The sequence below is a fragment of the Chelonia mydas genome, chromosome 10, assembly GCF_015237465.2.
Source record: "Chelonia mydas isolate rCheMyd1 chromosome 10, rCheMyd1.pri.v2, whole genome shotgun sequence".
Classification (NCBI taxonomy): Eukaryota; Metazoa; Chordata; order Testudines; family Cheloniidae; genus Chelonia; species Chelonia mydas.
The window spans coordinates 55,597,873-55,620,075 of record NC_051250.2 but is presented as its reverse complement, the minus strand read 5'-3'; the positions used below and the strand labels follow the sequence as shown (position 1 = coordinate 55,620,075).

The 22,203-nt window shown below is 40.5% G+C and overlaps 1 protein-coding gene across 3 annotated transcripts in view; it reads right to left on the bottom strand.

Moving 5' to 3' along the window:
- Positions 1-22,203, bottom strand: part of THSD4 (thrombospondin type 1 domain containing 4) — a 599,697-nt gene that overhangs the window by 567,247 nt on the left and 10,247 nt on the right. Inside the window, exon 2 of one of the 3 annotated variants that reach the window (XM_043523831.1) lies at positions 3,966-4,147. The exons of the other annotated variants lie outside the window; for them this stretch is intronic. The gene's annotated coding sequence lies outside the window, so the exon portion shown is untranslated. The remainder of the gene's footprint in view (positions 1-3,965; positions 4,148-22,203) is intronic. 3 annotated transcript variants of the gene reach the window in all.

Genomic DNA, 22,203 nt, shown 5'->3' with positions numbered 1-22,203 from the left:
ACAAACCTGCCGCCCCGGGTGAGAATCTAGAAAATCTGTTTCAGAGGAACACAGTACAGTCCTAAATTTAATTTCATGTTAGGATTGAACCTATATCTATGCATCTCAGAGCTGGATCAAGCCTTGCCTACGTTTTGCCATTTACAAGTAGCTATGTGTTGAAATGCAATGCGGTGCTCAAAGATAAGGAGCTAGCAACTTCTGTCAACCAGCTAGACAATTAAAAGCCAGCTAGAGAAAGACTTATGAGAACTTTTTTTAAATGGATACAGTTAGGTGCCCTATGCCAGAAATATGGATTGTTTATAGGTAATGGGACAAACTGCACATCCCACATAATCCAGGAGATTGCCAAAGACAAATCTGTATGTATTAAGAAAAAAAATCACACAATATATCTAAAGTACACCCAAAAGTCTCCTTTCTGTGGTTTTTCTTAATCAAAGGTGTTTAGGGGTTGGCCAGGTTAAAACGAATTTAACTGGAACACAATGGACTGGAGATTTGTCATGCCAGATCGTCAAACATATCTGAGCATGACAGGTGCAAATTCCTCACCAGCAACACAGCATTTTGGTTCAGCAAAGTCAATCTTTTCATCCAGCTATTCCATTGCCAGTGGGAGACCAATGACCTTTTCAAAATATGCCCCTTCCCCAAATTCAACTGCTTAGAAGTACACACATTTCTTTGGGGAAAATATGCAATACTTTGTGCAAGATTCTCAGCTGAAGTAAGTCAGAGTGGATACTGAATTTTCACCAGCTGAGGATCTAGGACACAGTTTGCAACAGGCCTGCTCTCATTTAAAGTCTAGCCAACCCCACAATATCAGACCATTTTGACAGATGCCCTGGGAAACTAACAGATAATTTTGAAAACTGTTAGGGAAACAAATATCTCATTTCCTGCAATCTGGTATTTAGCTATCAGAAATTCAGAAGCCAACTGTCTTAGATTTGTGATGCTAACAGAAAAGGTAGGGTAGGTATGTAACATGGATTGTCACCAGCATGGTTTCAAAGCAGAGCACTCAGTTTTGTTTTGTTTTTTTCCAGATGTACTCTCTTCCTCTGTTTCGCTGCAGGATAATCGTCTCATCCCACATGTTCCTTGGGGAATGTGATCCCAACAGAATATTGCAATGAGATACAAACCCAGACATTAAAAGAAATGTGTATCTTCTTAGTATACTGGTTTCAGAGTAGCAGCCATGTTAGTCTGTATTTGCAAAAAGAAAAGGAGTACTTGTGGCACCTTAGAGACTAACAAATGTATTTGAGCATAAGCTTTTGTGAGCTACAGCTCACTTCATCGGATGCATTCAGTGGAAAATACAGTGGGGAGATTTACATCTATATATAAATCTAGATCTAAATCTCCCCACTGTATTTTCCACTAAATGCATCCGATGAAGTGAGCTGAAGCGCACGAAAGCTTATGCTCAAAATAAATTTGTTAGTCTCTAAGGTGCCACAAGTACTCCTTTTCTTTTTCCTAGTATACTGCAAGTTATACCTCATTCTGAATTTCAGAAAGACATTCTAGTAGAGATGGTGTTCCTGAGAAGCTGGAAAAAACTCCTGTGTTTTTGAGGTTCTGCTTAAGAAGGGTTCTAAGGATTCCTTTAAAGTCTGCAAGATCACAATCCCCTTTGATGTAGCTATATCTCCATAGGCAAGGCAGTGAGAAGTTCTATGAAAAGCCCAGTTTTGACCATTATATCATTGCTTCTCTCAAAACTCCTCTCACTGTCTTAAGTTTCCATGTGTGCCTTCTTCACATAATGTCAATACAATATTGAGTAAAATTTCATAGAATCATCGAATATCAGGGTTGGAAGGGACCTCAAGAGGTCATCTAGTCCAACCCCCGGCTCAAAGCAGGACCAATCCCCAACTAAATCATCCCAGCCAGGGCTTTGTCAAGCCTGACCTTACAAATCTATAAGGAAGGAGATTCCACCACGTCCCTAGGTAATCCATTCCAGTGCTTCACCACCCTCCTAGTGAAAAAGTTTTTCCTAATATCCAACGTAAACCTCCCACACTGCAACTTGAGACCATTACTCCTTGTTCTGTATTCTGCTACCACTGAGAACAGTCTAGATCCTTCCTCTTTGGAACTCCCTTTCAGGTAGTTGAAAGCAGCTATCAAATCCCCCCTCATTCTTCTCTTCTGCAGACTAAATAATCCCAGTTCCCTCAGCCTCTAGAAAGTGCTTGAGAGACTGCAGTGGGGAAAGCACCTCCAGACTACAGGAGTCAAGTTTGTCTTGCCTACCCCAAGTTTCACCTCACAAAACTACTTGCTTACAAAATCAGACATAAAAATAAAAAGAGTCACAGCACACTATTACTGAAAAATTTCTTACTTTCTGATTTTTACCATATAATTATACAATAAATCAACTGGAATATAAATATTGTACTTTTCAGTGTACAGTATATAGAGCAATATAAACAAGTCATAGTCTGTATGAAATTTTAGTTTGTCCTGACGTTGCTAGTGGTTTTTATGTAGCCTGTTGTAAAACTAGGTAAATATCTAGATGAGTTGATGTACCCCCTAAAAGACCTCTGCGTACCCCCAGGTGTATGTATACCCCTGGTTGAGAACCACTGCCCTAAAATGCAGGGACTGAGAACAGCAGCCATCCAGGACAAACTATACTTTTGCACAGAAACTTATAGAGCCCTGGCACCACATATCAAAGTTACATAAAGTATCTGGTAGTCCAGAGTACTAAATCATCATAATCACTTGGAGAGATCTGATGGGGCTCAGGAAGTTAAGAAAAGAGGAAGCTATTCTGGGGAGTCAACAGCGTGTTAAAAAACACAATAGCCATAAGGATAATTAACGTTTTTAAAAGTTCCTCCTAAGAGAAGGTTTGAAAATATGCAGAAAGCTAATTTATAAGATATCTTAACCTTTTAAATCTCATGGAACCTCTCACATGGAATTCTGCAAGTTGCACCTTTTGTTTATTGTGAATAGATGGCATTTCACTTTCATGAACTCCCATGCAGACTTAGTCACTCTTTCAACCTGTACATTTTTCTACATCCTGTCATTTGCCATTATTTGTATATTAGCTATAAACACAGAAACCTCCCTCTTTAATCTCGGTGTGTACACACGTGCAATAAGAAAGCTCATAAAACTACTTTAACCTGAAGCATGAAGCTTCCATCATCTAGATTTATACATAAACTCAGAATAGGTATGTGCCGTGTAACCTATTTTGTCTTGTTGACTTAAATATATGGCAAGCCGAGCTACGTTTCCCTTGATATTTATCTTTCTGGTAGGATTAGGTATCTTGCCAGCTACTGACAATGGCTACTTGAAGTAGCTATGAAACTTGAGTGGCTTTTTAAAAGTATTTTCTAGTGATTTATAATCTCTCTTTTTAACTTAAGGAAAGTTCAATAGCAAATAACATTAGCAAGATTTGTCTTTTAAAAAGAAAAACAAATATCCCTTAAAGCATAGATAGTCTGAATAAAATGACAGACATGTCAGTAAAGTATGGTCTACCTATTTGCTGCTCCTATCTATTAATCTATGTGCAGTATGTGTTCCTTGGATCACCTCCAGTGCACTACATTCACAACACTTTCAAAAAGCAGTGTGTACTACAGCAACTTTATCAAGCTGCATAACTTGTATATACCGTGCATATCCGGTATGTGCCGAGGGACAATAAATTTTTGCTGTTGGTGGCATGGGGGCTTGAATCATACAGTAACTCTTAAACTGTTTATTAATTACAAAAACCAAACTCATCTCTGAAATCTGGATGACAGGGATCTAATTCCCACAAAATTCATAAACCCTGTCATGTGAAAATGAGGTTTTGTTGTGCTGCAGATTGCCATTGTTAAAGCATTTTCTTGCATTAGCCTTTGTGGAGCAAATACACATTTTACTGCAGAAATTAACAGAGCTCAACTATTTACCTTGTAAAATGCAAAGGAATGACTACAGTCAATATTTTCAACAGATTTAGCCTAAGCTAATGGTTTCCTGTAAGACAGAGGAATCAGCGCCACATGAGCGCACAAAGGCCTTGTTTGTTGGGAGGCAGTTTCCCTTGGCTTCTTCATGATGTAGGCGATCCCTATAGGATAGGGATTAAGCCCTGGAACAAGAGAAGTAGAAATATTACTAGTATCTGTATTAAACCGGTTGCCCCATCCAACACATTTGGGGGAGATAAAATTCTGTTTGGCATAAATAAATATTATAAAGTAAAACTTCCCTTATAAAAATCATGTTAGAAAGCAGGTTTCTGCCTAACAGAGGTCAAACAAAATGCTTCTGGAACCTCTAGACAGATTTTAAAGTGATCATTTAAAACAAGGCTTGTACTGGAGGCAGTCTCACTGTACTGGGAATAACCAAGTCCCTTAGTATTGATGCAGCTTTCTTATGAATTGTTTTTGGTTCATTCATCAGTTCATTTAAACTTACACTACCCTGTGAGTCATCACTATGGGAATCGGAGACATGTATTTGTACTTGAAGATGATGATACGCCTCTAAAATCCATTGAAGAGCTTTTCAACTCCATAAATATGCTAATTGTTGAAATGTGGATTTTGTAGATGTAATGATAGGGTTGATGATTAGTTGATAAATGTACTATTCTGACATGAATCATGAGCAGAGACTGAATTAATTGATGTCAGGTGAGGATGAAACCCACAGGGATGATATCAGTATCAAGTTGATTAGGAAGGTTTTAGATTTATAAACCCACAAGTCCTGAAGAGGGTAGGTTAAGTTGATACCCAGTTCCCAAAATGACAATAGGGTTGCTTTGAAAACACTAAAGTGAACGGAATCTTCTTGTAACAGGACAATGAATCTCTCTCCATGGTCAAGGTGTAATAAGCTTTCCATTTTAAGCCTGTGTTTGCTCCCCCTTCCACTTCTCTAAATGACTTTTATTAGGTCATGTATATTCGTCATGTTCAATTTTTGCATGTGTGGCTTATTTAGCAAGAGGAGAATTTTTTTGTCAAAGTCTGAGATGAATCACACAGAATTGCAACTATGAAGCCCCCAGAAATGGCAGGGGAAATTGACTAGATTTAAGATTGATAGTGTCCCTTTAATCTTAAAAAAAAAAAAAAAAAGTTGGAAAATCAGAATATCCTAACATTTGTTTTTAGTAGCTAAAATTCTTGAGAAGGTTATTTTCTTACAATGCTAATATGCACTTACAATCTCATCTCCAGTTCAACAACTTTTGCCTAGCAGTCTTAGCTTGGATTAATATTAATAGGTGTTTGAATCAGCCTGTGTTGTCCTCCACTGCAACCTTCTTAAAAAAGTTTATGTAAAGGTCAAAATTAGGGCTTGGCTATGCCTTTGTCACATGGCTGATCGTTTCCTGGCTTTACTGTACTCCTTTCATAAAGAAACAATAGTCAGAGTTTAACATTTTCCACAATTTTCTCTGAAGTAGGTAAACTGAGTATTATGTCCTATTAAAATAGCCCTCATACTTCAAAAGACCTTGGAGACAGAATAAAACCAGACAAATAATAATACCCCAGATCAAGAAAGGAGAGACAAGCTGACTGCGTCCTATATTTAAAACACTTGTACTGTTGTGAAATGTTGCACTGTATTGTATAAATGTTCCTGATATGAAAGAGGTGGGGAAATCATTTGCCACAAAAGCATCACTGGGGCAACCCATAAGCAACAACTTTGATTCTAATAATGAAAATATCCCAGCCAAAGCCATTATGAAAAGCTATTGGAAAGACTCATGCTTTACCAAACTGAGCAACAGAACTATGATAATGCATAGCCATATAGTCTGCGAAGGAAGAGAGCACATGCCATTACAAAGTATTCCACTCTGAAATGCTTAGGATCAAGAGTTTTTCATAATAAAAGCATTCCAGATAAAAGGAGAAGTTAATATAACGTACCAACTGTATCAAGAGTCAGTTTATGAAGATACCATGGATAACTGGTTACAGTGAAGAAAGCAGCTATGAGTTACACTAGGAGTCCAGTTCTCCCTCACCCCAGAGTATAACAAGAGTAATTCCTCTGCAGTCAGTTCACTTAACACCAGTGTAAAACAGAATAGAGATAGAGAGCTCCCGATACGTAGAGACAACACGCAGGCTTCCTCAGGAAGTCTTTTTTAAAAAAAACAAAAAACACCCAAGTTTCTTCTTCTGGTTATTGATTCTAGTCCTTTGTATAGAAACGTGCACTTGTCTGGAGGTATAAGAGTGCACTCTGGAAAATAAAGCAGAAAAAAAGATCATCTTAATTTAATGTCTGAAGGTATTAAAGACTCTTCAACATGCAGACAGATCTGTGGAAGGAAGCCCACCGAATTCCAAGCATTGCTCCCTTCTAACAGCTTTTGGAGTCCCCAAACAACAAGTGCGTCAATGGAATCCGAACAATGGTTTTTTGAGAAGAGTCCTATAAATAGAGTGATCTATCTGAAGTAATCCATCCTCCCCTGTCCTTCTGAGATGAAGGAAAAAAGTCTTTTCCACTTCGTAATCTGAACTGGGTGAGAAATAATACCCCATCTGCAGCAGGTGAGCACACAACACAACTCAGGAGAGAGAATGAACAGGTGGCTTTTAGCCACCTTTGTCCTCCCCCTATTCTGGCCCAGCAGCATGCTGGACTGGTCCCTCGGCATAAGCCAATGGCCCCGAGATGCTAATACAGCAGCTGGGTTCAAGTGGGTATAAACATGCCCTTGCCCAGGGCCGGCTCCAGGCACCAGCGTTCCAAGCAGGTGCCTGGGGCGGCAATCTTAAAGGGGTGGCAATCCGTGCGTTGTTAGGGCGGCATGGATTTTTTCGCCGCCGTGGCAATTCGGCGGCAGCTTGAATCTTCACAGTCCCGTGGCAGCAAATCAGCGGCAACCCTCTTCTTCAGGCGGCAATTCGGCACGCTGCTTGGGGCGGCAAAAAGTGTAGAGCCGGCCCTGCCTTTGCCATGCCTCTTATCTGAGCTATATCTCCTGCAATTGCTGCAGAAAGAGAGACAGTGTAGGAGTTATTACACTAGCTCTTCACCAGTGGAACAGCCCCTACACTACAAAGATCCTCTCATGGTCAGCCACACCAGCTTCAGTGCTGCTTTGCATCAGCATTGCAAAGTGGCTTCAGCACAGACCAGGATCTGGACCAAGAAATTTGGTGACCACATGGCCATCTGAAATCGTGCAAGAATACTGCATTCTCCCCACCCCCAACTAATGTACTCTAGAAGTGTCAGGTAGAGAAAGCTGCATACTCGTTTCCCTTGAAGGCCTCTAAATTTTCAGTAACAAACTGTATGAGGAAAATATTATGCTGTTCGGGCACTTAGGAGCAGGGCACTTCGCATACACTTGGATGTGGGGAGAGCTGAGGAGGAAAGGGGAATTATTCTGACAGCTTCATCATGGTGAGGGGTTGCTTATGACTTTGAGGGGGGCTACCAACTACAGCTATGTAAACACATTATGTGTCAGTCTCTCTTCTAATCAAGACACTTGAATATATTAAAAGATTAATTTGTGTTTTACTTGGGAGGAACCTCTTTTGCTGCAGTGGAACATTCCACAACAAGTAAAGAGCGGGAAATCCTGTGGGGGTTTGTGAATGGTGTTTCACGTCTTCAGTTTATAAACCATTTTGAGATCCTTCATGACGAGGAGGTTCTATGTCAAATACTCCTGACAGGATAGAGGTAAGGCAGTCTCTTCTAATCGGTGCATTCCTCAGTGGGAAAGGCATTAAAATAGGTTGTGTTTTCCCTGCAATCTCCTAATAGATTTATTGGGTGAAAATCAAATCATAAAAAATGCCCTTTACAATTCAGGAGAGGCTGCATTTCAGAGCATTTAAGAAAGGTCAGTGTTGTATAAAATAAAGCCCTGATGTTACTGCAAGGAGATGACAGAGACACAACCGGTCTGATTGTAGTCCTAGAACCAGTATAATATACAAAAAATGAGTGGCTACATAAGAAATTTCCCACACCCTTAACCTTCTTTGATCCATACTAATCTCATCTACTGCTCAGTACAGATACATAACTTACAGAAAATGGTCTTTATCTTATTCTCTCCTTTCACCACTTGCTAGATGAAGAGGTTTTCACAAGATAAGATTTCTCTTTGAAGTCAGAGACAATTGCAAAGTTTATCACCACATACAGCAGTTTGCCTCTACCATTAACACAAGCGATCACACTGGTGCGGATGTTCAGAAAGGAAACACTCTGGGGATGGCTATAACCTATGATACTTGGCAAGAGTTTCCCAACTTATAACTGTATTTCTGTCAAGGTTATACAGATCCATTGCTATAGCTGAAACTAAGATCACTGGCCTGAACCCACTCCTTTCAGCAGTGGACCACAGGTAGCTCATGGAAATTGATGGATGGCTTTTCTTGTTTATTTTCAGCTTGGAAAGCTACCAAATGATGTTACATGCCAACAAACAGAATGTTATCTCTGCCAGGATATGATACAGATCTATTAAATCATAGAAGAAAATTAGGGTTGGAAGAGACTTCAGGAGGTCATCTAGTCCAACCCCATGCTCAAAGCAGGACCAACCCCAAATAAATCATCCCAGCTAGGGCTTTATCAAGCCAGTCCTTAAAAACCTCTAATGATGGAAATTCCACCACCTCCCTAGGTAACCCATTCCAGTGCTTCACCACCCTCCTAATGAAATAATTTTCCTAATATCCAACCTAGACTTCCCCCACTGCAACTTGAGACCACTGTGTCTTGTTCTGTCATCTGCCACCACTGAGAACAGCTTAGCTCAATCCTCTTTGTAACCACTTTTCAGGTAGCTGAAGGCTTTTATCAAATCCCCCCTCACTCTTCTCGTCTGCAGACCAAATAAGCCCAGTTCCCTCAGCCTCTCCTCGTAAGCCATGTGCCCCAGCCCCCTAATCATTTTCGTTGCCCTCCGTTGGACTCTCCAATTTGTCCACATCTTTCTGTAGTGGGGGGCCCAAAACTGGACGCAATACTCCAGATGTGGCCTCACCAGTGCCGAATAGAGGGGAAAAAATCACTTCCCTCAATCTGCTGGTAATGCTCCTAATGCAGCAGCACAATATGCTGTTAGTCTTCTTGGCAACAAGGGCACACTGTTGACTCATATCCAGCTTCTTGTTCACTGTAATCCCCAGGCCCTTTTCTGCAGAACTGCCACTTAGCCAGTTGGTCCCCAGACTGACTGATGTGGTGAAAGGAAATAAGCAAGTGTTATTTACTCCTTCTCATAACACGAGAACTAGGGGTCACCAATGAAGTTAATGGGCAGCCGGTTTAAAACAAACAAAAGGAAGTATTTCTTCACACAACCCACAGTCAACCTGTGGAACTCTTAGTCTTCACAACATCCTCTGGCAAAGATTATAACAGAGTTTAAAAAAAAAGAACGGGGTAAGTTCATGGAGGGTCGGTCCACCAGTGGCTATTAGCCAGGATGGGCAGGGATGCAAAGCCATGCTCTGAAGTGTCCCTAGCCTCTGTTTATCAGAAGCTAGGAATGGACAACAGGGGATGGATCACTTGATCATTATCTGTTCTGTTGATTCCCTCTGGGGCACCTGTCATTGGCCACAGTCGAAAGACAGGATACTGGGCTAGATGGACCAATCAGTCTGACCCCTTTGTTCTCCCTCTCAGGGAAAAACAAACTTCCTGACATCCTCTGTAGCCTACATGACGCATGTACCTCTAGGAACTCTTTCGGCCATACGTGTCTTAGTTGCTGATGGAATACTTGATGATATTTCCTATGCTAGGCAATTTGTACTTACTGCTTTATCCTCAAAGATGTCGTTCAGAGAAAAGAAGAAGTTTTAAGTGCCTAGGTTCCTATCTTCCTACTGGACAGTCAGCTTCTCTTCACTTCTATGACAGCTCTTATGCAGGCTTGGCAGAATTCAATTTTTTTAATAATTTCAATTGGTTATATCCATGTTTATTTTTTAAGATTTTTTTGTTTTTAATCAATTTAAAATTACCAGTTATGCAAAATTATGGGGTTTAAGCATTTTTTCAGTTTTAAGTATTTAAATGTTCAGAGTTGCAAGAAATTAAGGGGAGCTCGGACAGTTATTTAATGACAGTGGATGTTGAGATTCAAAAAGTTAAAGATTTATAACTGTTAAAACACAAATTGTCAACATCGAATGTGAAAATATACAAAGTAAATATTCTTAAATCAAACTAAAATTTTCAAGCAGCATTTTTCTTCTTTGCCTATCTGTACATTTCCATGATTATTAATGGAAATATGTTTTCATTGGTTTGTGCGTAAGGTGAAATCAACGTCTGCGCATGCTTACCAATAAAAAACTATAACTTCTAACCCACTCTTATATTAGCCCCTCTCCTCTTCAGTTTCACCTGTGCAACTCTATTAATTTTAGTGGGGTTACAGAAGTGTCAGGGAAAATCTAGTTCCTTAACTAATCCTCAAACCACCCGCATACAGTAGGTTAATATTTGGGGAGGGGCAGTGGGAACTGAAGCAGAGAGTTCATCCACGTGTGTCATTTGACAGAGTCACTATCAGAAATGGGATTAGAACTCAAGAGTTTCTGGCTCCCCATCCTGTACTGCAGCCACAACTCTCTATAGACCAATTCTCTGCTACTTCAACCAACTTCACCCTCTCTGCATATCAGACAGCTCCTGAATGGCTGCGGTTCATAAATCTTTCCACCTTCTCCACATCTTATGTAAACCTGGTAGTTTTGTGCGGGAAGGGGGGTAGAGAGAAGGGGAGAAGAGACCATCAATGACTTTACTGATGCTTGAGCATACTGAAAGATGCTGTCCAGTCTGCCCACTTGAGCTTAATTACTCAGTCAATTTGCAACTGTTACCTAAAGCTTGAGAAATGAGTGATATTACTTGACAAGTCTTAATATAGTTTAAAATGCCATAAGTCATTTTTGATTGAGTTCGCTGTTAAGGAGCCAATCAGTTAAACAAGAAATCATTATGTTTTAGTCTGACCATCATCATGAGTGACATTTCCTGTACAAGCAGCTCTCTCTTGACCAGGGATGAACAGAACTGAATGCCATCTAACATGGATACATTCACTGCACAGGTGCAAGGGAACTAAAGGAGCCCACATAGTCAAATTGTTTTCACTCCAAAGATTTAACAAAAAGTAAACAGTCTAACAGATGCACTCTATTAACCAAGATTGTAGACATTGTTCTTTCTAATTTAATTTGGCAATCAGCACTATTATCTTATGCTCCTTGATCCTTGCAAGGAGGAACAGAATGCTAGGGAGAGCATGCATGCAGGCAGAGGTCCTGATCCTACAGGGCACCTTCAGAGGGCATGGCAGAAGGTGGGGCACGAGGAGCAGGCTCTCTTAGATATGAGCTCTCAAGAAAATAATGAAATTGATACCAGTTCCATAATAACTTTCATAAACATCTGGTGTGCCCATTTGGCAGACAGGTTTCCAGAGGATGAAGTCCGGGAGTGGTCCACTTTTGAATGTGCAGCAATAGTTAAGTGTGACTTCAATTTTGGAATTCATCAGGTCAAACCCCTATGTTCAAAATACAAAGACTTTCTTGCTAAAGAGATTGTTATAGTCAGTCAGTACAATGACTTCAAGTTTGCAGTAGCCGAAAGAATCAAAAGCCAACTGGTTTTAAGTTTCCCGGATATGGTGACATTTGCTCACCAGAATGAACAGTTTCAGGATCTTGCAAAGTTCATGGATATTGGAGGAACATTCCTTGCATCAAGTGCAGACTGTGAGCATGGCTTTAGCTTAATGAACACTCTAAAAAACAAACTACGGAATCGTTTACAAGTAGATCATTTGGACATGCTGATGTGTATTAAGAGTTACCAGCTGGATGGAGGACTAATAGATCTGGACAGAGTTTATAGTGAACGGGCAAATGAAAAAGATCGCAGGGAAAAACGGTAAGGTTAGTTTAGCAGTCTTCGACATTTCGACCAATAAGGAAATTAAAATGCATTTGTAATTACATATCTTATTCTTGGCTGATAATCATTTATTGATATTTTTTAGGAAAATTTTAAAATTTAAAACACAAACTCTTGTTTTTCTTTTCTTTTTTTTTTTAAATTTATGATGTCGCTATCTGAAAACCCATATAAATTGACATAATATCATACTTATTAAATTGTCTTTATTATATGTTTATCAAAATCTTTTCGGACATGTATAGAATGAAATGTGAAAGTGGACACCAACGGGCAGAAGCCTATGGATTAATAATGATCATGATTAATATGTGCTTGATATATGCTTGTGATTGTCTATAAAAAGATCATAAAGCATAATGCTTAAAACAAACTTCTGCTTCATGAAGAATGGTTAAATTTCCTTTTTCTAAAGTATTTAAAAATGACATTTATAAAACAACATGGTGTAAAACTATTATCACAAATTGCAAATTAAAACGTTTTAAATGTATAAGCATTTTACTCGCTTGGGCGCATTTGCCTCACGGTGCACAAATTTGAACTCTGCTTCAAAAATTTGCACAGAAGAAAGAAAAGCAGGTGGCAAAGGCAGAGAGAGAGAGAGAGAGAGAGAAGATAAAGACCGGTTAGACCCAGCAACTACAGCAGAGCGTAAGCTTCCCCCAAGCACCAATGCATCACAAAATGGGGGCACTAACCAAATATATTTTGGAGCCACTTATCTAGGTGTCCCATCATGCAGTCACTACTCAAAACAACCTTCTCAAGCTTTGTTACAAGTTTTTAATCAAGGTGTAAATATCCATTCTCTATTGCCTATCGCCTAAGATCAGCCACTGTAGAATCTAGCCATTCTAAAAAAGTGCCCACCTTTGAAAACAGAACCCTGGGTCCAATCAAATGAATACTCATTACTCTGCATATTGCAAACCACCGAATTTTTTTTTAAATGTAAATTATCTAAATCACACAATGCTTCCAAAATTAAAAGTTCCCAAGACATTTAGGGACAGATTTTCAGGAAATCTGTGATTTAGGGAATCCCTTTTTGTGCATGCAGCTGATGTACACATACACAGCATGAGTAGCAGTGCATCCCAACATGTGCACACAATAGCTATTTGTAGGACTAAAAATGGGTGTACATTCACATCTGAGACTGTAGGCAACTTTATTTGCAAAACTGAGTGTGCAAGGTCAGTGGCAAGGGCTGAACATCTGACCATTATATTTGTCAGCAGTATTCTTTGGGGCCACCTAGACACTGATCCTCAACCAAATCATGGCATGGATCAAAACCTCCTCATGGTGAAGTCATAAATGAAGCACTGATTGATACCTGGAATTAATCACTGAAAATTGAGAGTTTGGTCTCTCTCAAAGCCTAGGGAGTTTTCAGCTAGATTTCTGACAGTATTGTTGGAGTCCATTCCTGCTCAGTTTCTATTATCCATCATATTTCCTACTAACCTCCCTCTGTCTCTCCCCTTCTCCCCAGTTTCCAGAATCCACTTTGTCTTCCAACTACAGTAGTTCGGGGGGGCTGATTTGCTCATCCCTGGATGATTTCAGTGAGAATTACCCATATCCCACAGTAGGAGAACTGGACCCCAGAAGCGGTCTTTGAGAGAGAATTTATTATAAGGAAAGTTTCTAATTCCTATACTGGCCTTCATAGGAAACTTCACTCCTGATCACCTAAGCCTGACACCCTGCTGTGAGCCTTATCCCTTACACCTAACCAGAACTTACCCCTTACTGATCTGCTTTATTATTACAACAGAGATCTCTCATTCCAGGGTCTTTCCTCCACAACCCCACAGATTAGTGTAATTAGGCCTGGCTGAATTCATTTTTTGTTTTTATAATTTAATCAGATATCAATGTTAAAAATAAAAGAATCCTTAAAATTATCTATTTAAATGTTCAGAGTAGTGGGAAATTATTGGGGGGGGGGGCGGTCAGATAATTATTTAAAGACAGCAGACTTTAAGATTTACAGTTGCCAAGATGTAAAATGCAGATGCCCTCGCTGAAGTCCTGCTGCCGCTAGTTTGAAGACCCCACTAGAGTGCAGACTCATGGTCTGGAGCACTCAAATACATACTGTGACACTCTGTATCTTGGGGAAACACCCTGCACCCCCATGTTCATCCTTATACTATGCCTGTGTGGTATCCAATGCAAAGTTTGTCATGTCGGGTGTCTTCAGAAGGTTCATGATGCACTGAGCATTGTTGTTATAATAATGTTATAGTTTGTAATTTCATGTATATAGTTATGAGGCTGAAAACGTGTCCTCATGGCTTAAAACAAGCCCAGGCAAAACTCTCCAGAAACAGAGGGGCAGTTCACACCTCATTAGGGCAGGTATGGGACAAACCCAGCCCAGCCTCACAGGAACAAAGGACACTGGCCTAGGCAGTAACAAAGGATCTGGTGGACTCTCCAGTGAGTCACCCCCCTTCCCTTTGTCAGTCAGGGACTACGATGAGGTAATGCTCACCTGACTCTGAAGGGGGGGGCAAAGCCAAGAGGGAAGAAAGAACATGATAAAAGGGAGAGACTTTTGCCATGGTCTTCCTCTCTCTTCCATCTACATCTACAGACACCACCACATGACTGAAGTGCTGATCAAAGGGGAGAGCCTGGCTGAAGGTCAACCAGCCTGTCTGTGGTGAGAAGCATTTAAGTTTGTAAGGGCACTGAAAGTGTTAAGATCAGCTTAGAATGCGTTTTGCTTTTATTTCATTTGACCAAATCTGACTTGTTATGCTTTAACTTATAATCACTTAAAATCTATCTTTTGTCATTAATAAATGTGTTTGTTTATTCTACCAGAAGCAGTACATTTGTTCTGAAGTGTGTCAGAGACTCCCCTGGGATAACAAGCCTGGTACATATCAATTTCTTTCTAAAATTGACAAACTCATATAAGCTTGTAGTGTCCAACTGGACATTGCAACACGGAGGTGTGATAAATGAAGGGCAGGGGGAGCTCCCTTTCATGGACACCCAGCCAGCCAGTTAGGTATAAAATCCCTCTTAGTAACTGTTCCCTACTTGCTTTACCTGTAAAGGGTTAAAAAGTCCACAAATAAAAGAAAAGGAGTGGGCACCTGACCAAAAGAGCCAATGGGAAGGCTAGAACTTTTTAAAATTGGGAAAACCTTCCCTTTGTCTGTTCTGTTGTTGTTCTCCGGAGAGAGGGGACAGAGCAGAGAGAGGGGACAGAGCAGAGACAGGGCTGGGACTATGCTGTAAAAAGCTTTTTGTCACATATGGAAATCATCTGATAATACCTAAAACCTACTCATAAATCAGAAAATGTCTAGAAAGACATGATTAGGTTTATTTCTGTTTATTTCTTTTTGGCTTGTGGACTCCTCTGTGCTAACCCCAAATGCTTTTTGTTTTGCTTGTAACCTTTAAGCTGGACCTCAAGAAGGTTATTCTTGATGTTTAATTGCTGTAAGTGGGATTTTTAAAATCTAGCAAAAGCCTAAGTTCCAGATGTATTTTCTTTCTTTTAGTTTTTAATAAAATTTACCTTTTTAAAAAACAGGATTGGATTTTTGGAGTTCTCAGAGGTGTACCCATATGTTGTTTAATTAGCTGGAGGCAACAGCTAATTTCTTTTGTTTTCTTTCTCAGCTCTTTCCCGGAGGGGAAGGTGTGAAAAGGCTGGAGGGTACTGCACAGGAGGGAATTCCCAAGTGCGCCTTCCTGGGTCCAAGGGCTTTTGCATTTGGGTGGTGGCAGCATCTACCCATTCAAGGACAGAGAGAAGTTGTAACCTTGGGAGTTTAATACAAGCTTGGAGTGGCCAGTATTAATTTTTAGAATCCTGGTGGGCCCCCACCTTCTGCACTCAAAGTGCCAGAGTGAGGCATTAGCCTTGACAGAAGGTTCCTAGGGTTGTGTATGGGACCAGAGATATTGGCTAGTGTCATTAGGTTGCACACAGGGGCAGCTCTACCAATTTTGCCGACCCAAATAGCTGCCGCCGAATTGATGCTGCCCCAACAGCGGTGGAGCTGCCGCCGAATTGCCGCCACGGGACATGGACAGCCGCCTCATTCTGAATGCTGCCCCAAGCACCTGCTTGGAAAGCTGGAGCCGGCCCTGGTTGCACAATCCAAGGAGCAGCTTACGTGCTAGAGGCTATGCAGGAACAACCCGGGAGTGGGAGTTCTCACAGCAGAGTAGGGTAAGGCTGGCTCCCAGGGTCGAGGATTGGAGTGACCTGGTAGATCATTGGTCCAGATAACACCGGGGAATGTCACACATACCCCTTCTCCAGAAGATGGAAACACCAGGCTGTGGAGTGATCGGGGTGAATGACACAGACTAGGATGAAGGCAGATGGATTTTACTTTGATTTCTCCCCCATTTTTGTAAGTGGCAAAAGTCCCTATGCATCCCAATGGCAGAAACATTGCTGTTCTTAACACAAAGCATTGCTTTGCTGTGCTGGTTCTAGTTGGAGCAGTTCTACAACCACAGCTGCAAACTGTTTCTAAAGCTTACCAATGCCTTTCCCTGCACTCATTTGGTGCTGTGAGATGCAAACAAAGCAAGACACAGCCTCCTAGAACTATAAAGATCTTCCAGCCTTCGTACTAGCTTAATCTGGGCCTCCCCTAGAATATGGGTTTATTAACAACAATTGACAGTGTCTGTTCCTCTCATGAGGTGGATGCTAGTTCTCAGAGGAGCTAGGCTAAACTACCAAATGCGTATTTGGGATGAGAACCAAGGTCCTACCAGCCTCTCTTAAAAATTGAGCCATCTTATTAGAAAAACCTAACTAATTAACTGGCGGCACGTATGCCTGGAAATTCAAGTACAACATACGTCAGCACTACCGTCAGCTAATTTTCAGGAGCACCGACACCAGATATAGCCAGTCAAAAGATATAGACTTTTTTTCTCTTTTTACAGAGGAAATGTATCAGGAGATTTAGTTCTTCAGCCACCCCTCCTTAATGAGAGTTTCTGTCTGGCAGGAGGCAAGCTGTTTTTTAACCAAACTGTATGTACTAGTTCAGACTGCCCAAGCTGCCTTGCTTATACTTCCAAGGGCCCAATCATCAGTTCTCACAATGCTGGGAGAAAGGCAGCAGCAGTAGTAGTAAGCAGAAGCCAAGGAGGTTCAGGGGACTGGGGAAGGGAGCCATGTGTCTGTAGGTTAAGTTTTTGAATGCTGCCAGGTTGGCGGTGACCGCTAGCTATTATTTGGTGACTGGTGGCCTATGTGAAGTGTTTTAGTTCCTAGTAGGTGTCCATGTCATGTAGCCACTAAAACTGGCCCCCCACTGATGACTGTCTCAGAGAAACCCAGGAGAAATCTGGCATGAAGAATGAGGAGCCCTCTCATCTCTAAACCAAGGCTGGTGCACACTGACAAGGCAGTGTAAGGAGCTATTCCTGCTCTAGGGAAAAACAGAAGAATGTCCAGTGATGTTGAAATCCTGCCCTTTTCAGCTGGGATTTTCAAAGGAAGAAATTAAATGGGAGTTGGATGCTCAATTCCATGGGGTGCCAGTGAAACAGTAACTAAAGATTCCCACTTTTCTACAGGAAAGTCCTATAGAATTAAACAGAAATTAACCCAATAGAGATTTCTAGGTATCACATAGGGTTCTATAGAAATTGCTATGGAAACCTGTGGGGCCCAATTCTAAGTCACTTAAACTGTTGGAACTTCATAAGCTTCAGCAGAATTCTCTCCAGTTTACACTGGTAAATAATGGGATAAGAATCAGGCCCATAGAAAGAATTATTTGTGAAATTCTCTTACAAAATTCTGTGAGTTGGATTAACATTTGAAAGAGAGGTTGCCATTCCCTATACAATTTACTAGGGCTTAGACAAAAGGGTCATTTATTAAACAAGGAAAATAAAAATTCCGCCTCAGTACAGTTACAATCAAGACAATTCAGCATTGGATTATTTGCATATCTATGTATAGACAAAGAAAATATGTTTACAGATGGATAGCACTGGCCAAATAAATATCTTGCTCCAATATGCTGAGATTGCCAGAGCAATGCACAAAGGTTCTGTAGTCTGCGGCACAGTACAATGAGCGCCCCATTGTGACTCAATGGAGTGCTGCATTACAGAACACTGGTTTCCTGTACTTTCTCTAATGGAAATTAATATGGGCACACATCCCAAAATAACTCATTAAATCCTTTTCAACACAAGTTTTCAGTGACAAATGTTTTAACGCACATTTCAGTACTGCCGTAAGTGGTGAAGGGAGGAGGAGTGGAATTAACAGCTAATACCTATTGATGTACATTTTGCACTAATCAGTGTCCAGAAACTGTGACCGGGGTTCAAGTGGTAAATATTAAATAAAGGGAGCTCATCTCCCCTTCAGTCCTCTCCCTGAAGTTAAGAAACTCAAATGCTTTATTTTGGCAGCAAGAACCAATTTCCCCCCACCCCCACCCCCACCCCATCTAAAACCAAACTAGCACTGCTCAGACACTGTTGTAACTCAACTGCCATTAAAAGGACAAATTGTGGCTTTAAGCCACAGTTCTGTATGGGGAGAGGGGTCAAGCAGAGGTCCACTACCTCAGTAGGAGTGCCCACAGATACTGTGCCCAATGCAGGCACAGCACCATCAGACAAGCAGGGGTGCTTCAGCAAGAATAGATCCTGCTACACCCTTTGAAGAGCAGCATGAGAGAGCATCCTGGAATAGCAAAAAGCCTCTGTGCAGGAGTGAAAGTAGAAGCTTCTTGTGCACCCAACCGGGGTAGACTTTAGGTACCACTAAAGAGATGATAAATGGCACATGAAATCTATGTTAACTTCAGGTAACCTAATACTGCAATACTATGGTAGTCAGATAAATCTTAAGCATGTCAATTCTGATTGAAATGCAGCTGCAAGTCTGCTCCTAAAGGAATTCAAATTACTGTGCCTAGTAATGAGTGATGTGTGTTGCTTTTCATTTTAAAAAAAGTCAGTATAAAGATAAGGAACAAACTCTGGATTGTGGACAGCATAGCAGCCAGTGGCAGTTTATGCACATTTCCTGGCAAATTTCAGAGCTTGGGAGTGGCATTTTAAAACAGACTAGTTAAATTGCTTAAGTTAATTAGTTAATGAAGTAGTTTAACAACAAGTCACTATGCTTGATGAGTTTCCAACTTCTTCCTCTTTAAAGTTGTCTGATCAGACTCCACGCATACTGCAACAAAATTACAACAAAAACATTCTGAAGATTTATTACTTTCTTTTATGTTCCTACATAATGATAATGGATCTCTAATTAGAGGGCTGAAGAGCACTGTGAAACCAAATAGTTTATTACAAAATTGTTAGAAGTATCAGAAGAGCAACGTGAAGTGCTAAATGGATCTCAGAGCCACCCTGCATGAGTGACAAAAAGTCTACTGAATGCTTGTGATGCCAAATTGCATGTGCATCTGCAGGTTGACTACATGCCAACAAATAATGTGAGTACAATCAAGAATACCTATTAGAAGACTGCTCCATAGAGTTTTATTTACTTTGGTAGCATCTGCCCCATAACGAGCCTCAGGAAAACACTCCCAACATGACAAAGTAGACCCTGAATATCTTTATCCATGGAAATACCAAGTCCGGCAGGCCTGACCTCACCTAGTCTTACAAAAAATGTTTCTCCTCTGAATCAACAGGAAAATACTTAGGAAATCAAGATAGCAGCAGCATGTGTCAGAACTACTTTGCTGACCCTCTATCACGCAGAGAGGGGCTCAAACAGAGAGGGGCTATTTAATCCTCAAGAAACCTATATTTGCACCTCTGCCCCTCAGTGTTAAAATGAGCAAGTTGAAACAGAAAGAGAAAAGAAAGGTTAAATTCCCTGGCTGCACTAAATAACAAGGATGGCAGAACAAGATAGCATGCTCATTACTAGCTAAGAAAGAGAAAGGAAGAGATAGTATGGTATTTAAGGCAGCCTGGGATATATTTAAGGCACAGAATTTGCACATCTGCAAAGAGAGGGCCAAATTGTGTTCTCAGTTACAACAACATAACCCTGGAGTGATATCTGTGGACATTTTCAGTGCATAGTTCTCATTCTGGTGCAGGCTTGAAACAGAAGATCTGCTCCTGGTACCATTCATCCCTGGCTTATATCTGCCTTCTGACCTTTACAACCAAGATGTGATCTCATCAGATGTGAAGGCTCACACTGTTTATTGCTATCCTGTTAGAGTCTGGGGAAAGATTTAGACACACAAAAGGCTCAACATTATGAGTAGCGGTGTAGGCTACTGCACTGTGGATGATTTAGAAATGCTGGTTTACTTTCAGGAGTTATTGTATCTTAAAAGGAGAGGTGAGGGGTCCAAGTTGATTTTTGTGTTTGACCCAAACTTGCAGGAGTGTAAGTTTTTTTTTTAAGATCTGAAATTTGCCACTCCTTTCTTTTAAAAAAGAGAGGTAAAGCCTATCATCCATGGGACACATTATATATATAGCGCAATTTGTTTCTTTTCAGTGGCCCATGGTGTCTCAATTTGGACACCCACCATGTTGAGGCACCCAATATCAAAGTTGAAAATTTTGGAGGTACTTTTCCTGCCACCTCACTTACTGAAGCTCATTTATAGAGTTTGTTGATAACTGTGCATATCCATTTAAGAAAAATTAGAGGAAAGCAGGTCATAATACCAGTGACACAGGAGCTTCCATTTCAACCCATGCAAGAGCAGTTTGGGAAAGGGACACGTGAAAGCAGAAATGTGAAGCACTACCAGAACCAGCATAACCTATGTGCTTAAGGAAGCTTAGTTTGTGGATCAACGACCCTCTCAACCAAAATGGCTCTTTGATCTACTGCGTCAATACAGGTGCTGCACATGCACAATAATCTTACATACTAAAACCATCTTCGTGAAATTTCCATAAGGAAAAACAAAAGCTACTGAACATTTATTGTAAATCCTCGTTTCTGAAAAGAGTCTTTTGAAAGCAAGTTTTCGTTTTAAACTATTAGTCACAGGTAAATGTTCAAAAGAAGTTGAACCAATCTCAGACCCTGAGTACAGAAGTAGCATCATACAACTTTCTAAGATTTTTTCATACCCCAATCATTCAAAACTGCCAACTGGATTTTTTTCAAATTATATTAAAAAAAACAGACTCAAACTGTGCTCCTATGCAGAGCCTACTATGCTAAGCATCAGCCAACAGCAGATCTGAGCAGACAGCATATAAACTCTGTAATGATGATGGTTAGAGACAATTAGCTAGAGCAGCATTGTCAGTACTACTGTAATAAATCAAGGCCTGAACCTGCAACATTCTAAACCTCCCCTGAATGGTGCTGAGTGCTCCCAACCCCCTGACCCCAACGAGAGTGCTCAGCACCTCACTGGATTGGACCCCTAACCTGTAGGCTAGCAGAGTATAATAAAAATCTAACTTTTGCTGAATAACATGGATTAACAATTAAAAGCAATAACAGTAAAGTTAAGGAGTAAAGGAAATTGCATTTTAATGGTCAGGTATCACTACAAGATCAATACTGACATTCATCCTGAACCCCCGACCCCCAGCTACCAGGTCTAGAAAAAATGCACAGTATTTCTTTGGCTGCCAAACCTCAACAGTACTAGCGACCTACGAGTTAATAGTTAATTTCCTTTTTTCTTTTAAGTCATAATCCCCTTAGTGCTCTAGTTGAATGTTTAAATTCCATGTACAGACCCAATGGGGTCACAGCAAGCAGGTTTACCCACTGTTCCACATTCATTTATCCAGTGCATTATTCCATGGCACTAGAGAAGTATTAGATACAGTTTTCATTGCTGCCAGATTCAATAATTGAGTCCATCCTGTAGGATATCCTGACTTTTGGGCAGCTTATGGAGTGTCATTTTACTATAATTACTTGGAGTGGGACTGGACACCTGGTTTCTCTTAGCCAACTAGATAGGCAGATTAAAGATGTTAAGAAAAAAAAAATCAAACTGTATATCTTATAGACAAAACAATGCCTAAATAAAAATACAAATGACGTATATGACCAACACCTTGGCAACTTCAAAAAAATAGAAGTAACACAATAGGTGTTGCCATGCGAAAGAACTGGAAATCAGAAAGTTTCAGAGTTATCTTCAAGTAAATTCTCACTGGTTTTAGTAAAAAAAAAAATTAATTACATATTTAGAG